Source organism: Sander lucioperca, chromosome 20 (assembly GCF_008315115.2).
Source record: "Sander lucioperca isolate FBNREF2018 chromosome 20, SLUC_FBN_1.2, whole genome shotgun sequence".
Lineage (NCBI taxonomy): Eukaryota > Metazoa > Chordata > Actinopteri > Perciformes > Percidae > Sander > Sander lucioperca.
Window position 1 is genome coordinate 18784122 of NC_050192.1, and position 9184 is coordinate 18793305.

Here is a 9184-nt window from a genome sequence, read left to right on the forward strand (position 1 = left end):
CAAAAAATAATCTTAAAAAAATCATGGGGGGAAATATGGTGTTCATAATGTGGAAACATGGACGCTACAAAGAGGATGTGTTGTATTTTATTGCTCAGAGCGTTTAAACAACATGTTGATAGCTCTTTCCTGATTTACCTGACTTGTTAATAGGTTAACGTTAATAAATAACTTTTGTAACTAATCAAGGTCAATCTAGGTGGACAGCAACTAACAGTTACAACCTGATACCATATTACAAATTGCATGTGGGCAAAAAATGTGTATGCAATACGTGAATTAATACGTGTTTACTTTAAACCCAACATTTACTTCTGTCCATGTTTCTGCGTAATATGACGTCAACTCGGCACGTCGTGTAGCAAAATGTTCGCCCACTTAGTCTGGATCAACGGAAGTACATTTCCAGAATAATTGCCTGACATCACACGCCGCATGTCCCTCACCTTCCGCTCTCTCTGTGTGTGCTGCCATTTTCAATCTCCATTCACTTCGGAAAACAACAACAAACTTCGAGCTAGCAAGCTACGCATTTAAAATGGCAAATTTTGAAGAAAATGTGAAGGCAAGCCTGCTTGGTTCTTTCAGGGAATGTAAAGATTTGCAAGAATATGTTTACTGCATTTACTCTCTAACTGGGACGTTTTGGGACCAATTGGTGGGATGGCTTCGGACGAAGTACACACGGCGATGCACTCAAGTATCTCACCTTACTGTATTGTGTGAACAGTTAACTTCATTTAATATTGTATGAGGCGTTTTCTTTGCGGGGTGCAAATGTTCCACCAAAACAAGTTCCTTCCCGAGACTGTTTAGCAGAGCTACCGTCGCTGCGTCCGGAGCTTAGCACCGCCCAAGACGATTGTGATTGGTTTAAAAGAAATGCAAACAACCCAGAGCGTTTTTTTCTCCAATCCCAGAATGCATCTGTGGTGTAGCCAGACCTTACTCCACAGCGCTGTGGAGATAGAGCTGGCAATGCGAGACTAGTCCACTTACCGAGTTGTTTTTTTCCAAATTAAGGAGGGCATTCACATTAATTTTCCGAGCACGGGATCTGATTTTCCGATGATTCCAACGCCACATGAATGCAGCATTAGATCATGATTATCCCCCAAATAGAAGACAGACAGACAGAGAGTTATTAAATCCATTAATATAGGCATGTTTCATGTTGTATCAATATTATTTGGGCATTATTAATCTCAGAATGTCTCTTCGACATTATGCTTATATGTAGCCGAAAAGGTTAGGAAACCACTGGTTTAAACAACCTGATGACAAACCTGTGACCGCCATCTGTGAGACAGCTGAACCCTCAGCTCATACGGTATCTGTACACAGTATGTATTTATATACACACAGATACAGTACATATACACAGATGTGTATCTGGTTCAGAGCAGCTCTGATGACTAAACAGCAGGTGCGATGCTAGTTTTAGGTTGGTGAACTGGTCCTGCGGCCTTCTGCACATTTTTCTCCTCATTCAAACTTCATATTTTTTGCCAAATATCTCTTTTTCTACTTTTGTGCCGTTTGATATTAAATGTCGCTTCATAACAAAATCCTCTGTGCCATGTTGTAACTGTCGTGACTGCAGACTTCAGTCACACCTGAAACACCAGACCTCATACATTACATGTTTGTTTTTTACATTTATTCTTTTACATGTATTATTACACTGTAAAACACCACAGTGTCAGTGATCCACTTCCAGAATCCTACTGGACTTGACTCAAAGTCAGTAAACTGGTTTTCAAAGGAAATGTTACATTAAAAGTACAAAAAAAACCTGAAAGATTGCAATGCATCGGTTGTGTTGATGATCCGCTCTTAACTTAAATTTGATCATTTTTAAATCCTGGTTTGGCTGTTGTGTGCTTGGTCTCTGATCTGTATGACAAGTTACAGTATGTATGACAACAATAAAAAATACTCGATAAGTACGGTACATTATGAGATGTTTAATTGTTAAATAAGTCAAACACTAAATCGAAATTATGATTTTTTCTTTAAATGTAAAAGTATGAGACACTGGGTCAGAATTTGTAATAATTAGGAGATAATAAAGATTGTAACTGACTTTTTTCACATCGTTATTAAACATCATGGTGAAAAGTCCTGCCAAGTTTACAGGTTTCTCCTTAAGTGTATGAGATAAATCAAAAGTTATTTTTAAGAAATGTAATCTGTAAAGTAACGAAAGCTGTCAGATAAATGCAGTGGAGTTAAAACTAGAATATTTCCCTCTGAGATGTAGAAGTAGAAAGTGGTATAAAATAAATAAAGAAGTAGCTCAGAATTGCACTTAAGTACAGTGAAATACACCACAGAAATAGTGCTTATAGGATCACAATGCAACAGCTTCATATCTTCATTAGCAGCCTCGTTGTCCTCTGAAATAAAAACTACAAACTTTTAAAATCTACACGTAGAGTAGAAATGAGAATGAATGACAGCTGTGTTGATGCTCAGTCCCACTGAGAGACCAAAGAGCTCCAGTGGGTTCATCAGGTTTCACTTTTTATTATCCGTGCATTAGAAGAAGTGGCGTCTGGATGTTTCACAGCAGAAAACTGTGTTTAACCGACAAACCGCAGTGATATGTCAGGCAGCCTGAGGCGAGGACACACAGCATCCACAGAGTTTGATTCCCAGAGGAGCCTCCTGTTTATCATTCAGAGGAGATGTGCTCACACAGCAAACTGCTGACAGCTTCAGCAAAACACTGGAGTCCAACTCCCAGCTGGGAACTGACTGATGGGAATGATTTCAACTAATAAAACACAAACTAACACTGATTTAGTTTTTTTTCTACAGAAACTTCCTCCTGACGTGGACAAACATGAAGATATTTCACCAAAACCTCTTTGTGCTAGCCTGACAAGCCAGACCCACATCAAGATGTTGGGTCTGGGAACTCCCCATTGGCCGTATATATATATATATATATATATATATATATATAAATATATACACATATATATACATATATATATATATATATATATATATATATATATATATATATAAATATATACACATATATATATATATATATATATATATAAATATATACACATATATATACATATATATATACACATATATATATATATATACACATATATATATATATATATATATATATATACACATATATACATATATATATATATATATATATATATATATACACATATACACATATATATATATATATATATATATATATATATATATATATATATATATATATATATATATATATATATATATACACATTATATATATATATATAAATTGGTACATACAATAAATTGATTGATTGGTCGGTTGATGCTGTACAGATGCCGGTGATTAACAGAGAGAAATAGAAATAAATATGCAACAGTAAAGTAATTCTGCACATTGTCATCAAAACAATACACATACGATTGTGTACTACTACAGGTTATGTTTGTTAAATTATGCCCAAAATATGTCTCTGACTATAAATCGCTAGTATCAGCTAGCGCTAGCTAACGCTAGTCATTAACTTTGCCTGGAACACTACCAAGTCGTGAGTCGTGACTTGAAGTCGTAACTTACGGGCTAAAAATTGGGTCTGGAACGCAGCATTAGTTTTTACTCCAGTAAATCATGACATTTACCATACTTTTTAAATCTGATATCACATTATGTAGATATAAATATATGACAACACTGCCTCTCTGTGTTCTTCATGAAGAACTGCATCAGATTCAACATAAAGTGTTCTGGATCTATAAAGTGGCAGTTAAGACAAATATCAGAGGAGCCGATCAAATGATTAATTAACAAGATGGAGGAATGTCTACAGTGATCTAAAAACAACCGGAAGTCAGTTGTTTAACCGCCGGCAGCTGCACTGGCTGTGACACACAGCTCATGGAGACAATTACGGTATTTATCACACTCATAATTCAGTCTACATACATGGTACACATATTTTTAGATTCAGTGTGACTTTTACTTCGCCAGGATATAATTATTTTTGATATCCATCGCGAATAAACATCCGTAAATCCGCTTAGAAATCAAAAAGGGGGAAAAAGGCGCTTCAGAACTTGCCTGAGAATCATCGCAGTTTAACGTCTTTGCAGTGTCAAATTAACCCAGTTATATATAGGCCGGGAGCCAGGTCCACTCCTTAGGATGTTTTTTGCTACCTTTTTTTTCTCACTATTATTTCCTATTATCTTATACCTTGGGCCATCACAAGTTGATAACGACCACCCCCAACTCAGCCCCGTTTGGTCTCAGGGGCCAAAAAAAAACCCTTTTTGGGAAAAGCTTTTGGCGGAATGATGTAATTGTGAATATTAAGGTACTGCAGCTACATAAATGGTCATATAACCCTAAAATGTTGCATGGTGTATCCTGACACATAGGGGAAACTAGCAGAAAAATATTCTGGGGATTGCTGCCTTTTTGCTGTCAAATATCACCCTCAACATACCCCAAAAGACAAAAAAATGTCTGTCCGCCTGACAAATTGTCATCAAAAGTGATCATTTTCAAGCATTCTATTAAAGATATCACTGCCTCAAATGTACATGAAAGACTTACCAAGTTTATAAGCTTCAATTTAAGTCCAAGATGACCTTTCTATCTAGAGGATTTCAGCTGGTATAACCAAAGTCCTCCACTGTTCCTCAAATCGGACAAAACAGAACTCTCAAGCATTACCACTCCATATGGGATTAAGCATATTTTTTTTGCATATGAACAATATCTTAACAAGAGTTGAGACTTGACTTATGAACTGCGGTACTATATGAAGTGAATTGCATGAAAAGTGAGTAATGTTATGTCCCTAGGTGGACTGGGGTCAGGGTGCAACATAGGGTGCAATCACACAAAATCAATTAACCAAATGTGAGATTTATTAAAGTCCACAAAGTCCTCGCAACACAAGGAATAAAGATAACTCTAGTGTGCAGTCTGTTATCAAAAAGCCAACCTTCAATTGAGTAAACGTTAGTAACCTTCTGTACAGGAAAACATTCTTTACAGCTAAAATACAGCTCAAACATAAAATAGAAAACATTTCTTTGGTTCTTAGATCTTTTTGCTGTACTTTGACGACTGGTCATGTTAGTGTATTGTATTAGTGTAGAATATAAACTCTCAATCATCATTTTCCTCCTCTTCCTCATCTTCACTGAATAAACTTTGAATTCTGATAAGGAATCTTTATGGGACGGACCTTCCCTTTGCCTTTGAATGCTTAAGTGCAGTCAGCACCAGTGGACGCATGCAAGGCCAGACCAAAAAAAAAAAAAGTGGTACAGTATACCCACTACACTACATTAGACTACACCACTGGGTTAGTGTGTTTATGTGAATAATATTATTCATGTGTAAGGTAATTCACTTCATATAGTATAGCAGTACATAAGTCAAGTCTCAACTCTTGTTAAGATATTGTTCATATGCAAAAAAAATATGCTTAATCCCATATGGAGTGGTAATGCTTGAGAGTTCTGTTTTGTCCGATTTGAGGAACAGTGGAGGACTTTGGTTATACCAGCTGAAATCCTCTAGATAGAAAGGTCATCTTGGACTTAAATTGAAGCTTATAAACTTGGTAAGTCTTTCATGTACATTTGAGGCAGTGATATCTTTAATAGAATGCTTGAAAATGATCACTTTTGATGACAATTTGTCATGCGGACAGACATTTTTTTGTCTTTTGGGGTATGTTGAGGGTGATATTTGACAGCAAAAAGGCAGCAATCCCCAGAATATTTTTCTGCTAGTTTTTTTTGGCCCCTGAGACCAAACGGGGCTGAGTTGGGGGTGGTCGTTATCAACTTGATATGGAGTGGACCTGGCTCCCGGCCTATAGGTACATTGTAAACAGAAACTATTAATAGCTATTTCGGCATACGTTTAGTGGTGTCAATTAGCCAAAATGGTAACAAATACAGGCCAAAACATGTCTGTTATCAACAGACTTTTTTACAGAAAAACAGCAGGTTTATGTTGAGATCATGTATGAGAGAAATCCATTAATATAATATAATATAATATATATATATATATATATATATATATATATATAAATAAAAAAAAAAGTATATATATATATAAAATATATATATATAAATAAAATATATATATATATATATATATATATATAAATAAAATATATATATATATATATATATATATAATATATTATTTATATATATATATTTTATATATATTTTATTTATATATATATATATATATATATATATATATATATATATATATATGTGTGTGTGTGTGTGTGTGTGTGTGTGTGTGTGTTTACATCTATCACATAATGGGTCTACGTTCGGAAATATTCTTGCTAATTTGGCTTTTGAGAAATGCAACCTGTGTAACACTTTAAATTGTATTAAAGAATGTCTGGAGCATATGGAAGAGGAGTGGACTCTAGTAAGAGCCATATCCCATTCCTCATCAGACAGCTGCGACCCCAAGTCATTTTCCCATTGTTCTCGAATATGTGAAATAGAGAGATTGCAGCTATCCATGATATGGGAATAAATAAATGATATTCTGCTCTGATTTTGCTTTATTTTAAAGCTTGTTTATCGTCTAGTTTTCAGAGTAAGAGATTCCGTAGTTACGAGAGTTTAGATTCCTTCTTCATAAATGAAACTACTGAACGTTCAACAACATATTAATATATTATTATATCTGTGTTCTGTGCAGGCTCGGCTCATTGAAACCCCTCAGCATGTGTACCATGATACGGATATCATTTTCACTTCCTGCTGGGAACGATTCTAATTATATTCAATCATATTCTGAACGTCACTTTGCTTAACACTAACTGAGGAGAGTGTAGCAGACAGGGAAGTTATTAGGTTAGCGGTGAGAGTGTGTGTTATGAGCTCATGAGTCACACAAAAGGAGCAGAGAAAACTGTAAAAAAAAAAAAAAAAAAGTGTAATAATCAACCAATCACAGACCAGAATCTGGTCATTTTTGGCATTCAAAAATGACATGAATTGCCCTGGCGGGGGCGCTGTGGCAAATAATGTTAAAATCCCCCCACTCACTGTCTATGATATCAGAGGTTCTCCAGCTTTTTTCAATAATGTTCCCCCTTTGAACAGTTTTTTAAGCCATGTACCCCCTAACCAGCGCGAATAATGTTTGGTAGGAAAAAAAATTCTATATAAAGAGGAAGAACACAGCGATGTCAGCGATAGATTTACTAAACAACAGCCTTGGACCTGGAGAAAGGCGACAAAAACTTTTTTTTAAAATCGACAAAACTTTGGAAAAAGACGGTAGTAAGAATAAAAGTAATATAAACTTTGGGAAAAAAAACAGAAGGCAGGCAACAATAGGATGACAAGTGACAAAAAATTCAAATAAGCGACAAACTTCGAAAAGTGACAAAAACTTTGAAAAAAGCGAAAAAAAAATAAATAAATAAATAAACTTTTAAAAGAGACAAAATTTGAAGAAAAAAATACCGTAAAATTTGAAGAAAAAAAGAATAGGTCAAAACAAACGACAAAACCTTCAAAAAAGGTGACAAACTTCAAAAACAGCGACAAAAACTTTGAAAAAAGCGACAAACTTGGAGAGAAAAAAAAGACAGTAGAAGTAACTACAGCCTTGTAACTGAAAAACATTTAGCAAAAAATGTCCCGTACCCCCTGCAGTCCTCCAGAGTACCCCTAGGGGGACACGTACCCCCTGCAGTCCTCCAGAGTACCCCTAGGGGGACACGTACCCCCATTTGAGAAAAACACTGGTCTATAAGGTCTATATCCACGACGTTCCACTTCCCGGATTGCTCCGGTGCCGCCGGAAATTCCGCCGGATGTCCGTTTCCTTCCATGGGCTTTGGGGTCAGGGGTCCTGACTCACAAACTGTCCAAAACAAACTTAGAACGACTACAGACAACACAAAATGACTTCAGAGATGCAAAACGACCACAAAGAAATGCTAAATGACTGAAAATAGACTAAAACGGCCAAAAAAAACTACACATACCGACTGCAAACAACCCAAAATTACTGCAAAGACACACAAAACGCCTAAAAGTAGACGCAAAATCACCATAAAAAGATGCAAAATGACGAAAAGTCGATGCCAAACCACAACAAAAAGATGCAAAACTAAAATTAGATGCAAATTCATCACATGGATGCAAAAAGGACTACAAAATGACACAAACCAGCCACAAACTGACCACAAGGAGGTGCAAAATGACTAAAAATAGATCTAAAATGACAACAAAGAAGAGACAAAAACGACTACAAACTACCCAAAATGACTACTAAAAAAATTCAAAATGACTAAAAAAAAATAGATGAAAAGTAGACTTGGGGTGGCCTCTAGCTCACCCAGCAAGAGCGTGCGCCCCATGTAGGCGGAGTCCTTTGCAGCGGCGCGATTTCGAATCCGACCTGCTGCCCTTAGCTGCGTGTCATCCCCCATCTCTCTCCCCCTTTCCTGTCTATCCACTGTTACTATGTAATAAAGGGAAAAGCCCCCAAAAAATAATCTTTAAGAAAAGTAGACTGAGTTTAACGTCTTCCTATGTAGGGTTAGGGGCCTCATACATGTCTGTGCCCATGTCCCCACCACCCCTAGAGAAATAAATCTTATTAAAATAAACTTTCTCCAGTCCAGACAGAAGAAATGAGCCTCGGGCGCCTGGGTAGCTCACCTGGTAGAGCTCAGTCCTCAACGCAGCGGCTCAGGGTTCGGGTCCGACCTGCGGCCATTTGCTGCATGTCTTCCCCCTCTCTCTCCCCCCTTTTCTATCTACAGCTGTCCTGTCTATTAAAAGCTAAAATGCCCAAAAAATATCTTGGAAAGAAAAGTAATGAGCCTCCGTACCACCACACAACCTCATTGCTGGCAGCTACATCGTCATTTAAATTCTTTTTGAAATAGTTTATTTCTTTCTCGTCATGTTATTTTTAAATGATATACACATATGAACATGTAGTGTTCATTAAAGTTCATAGTCACATCCTTCACTGTCTTTAGAGTCTCTTTGGCACTGCAGGACTGTTGTGTCATTCACATTTCATCCAGGGGTTCAGTATGAAGCCTAAACACGTTGACTTTCATTTACAACTGTACAAGTCTACTGTAGACGTGTTCACAGTCCAACACACTGAGCAGCAGTCTTTT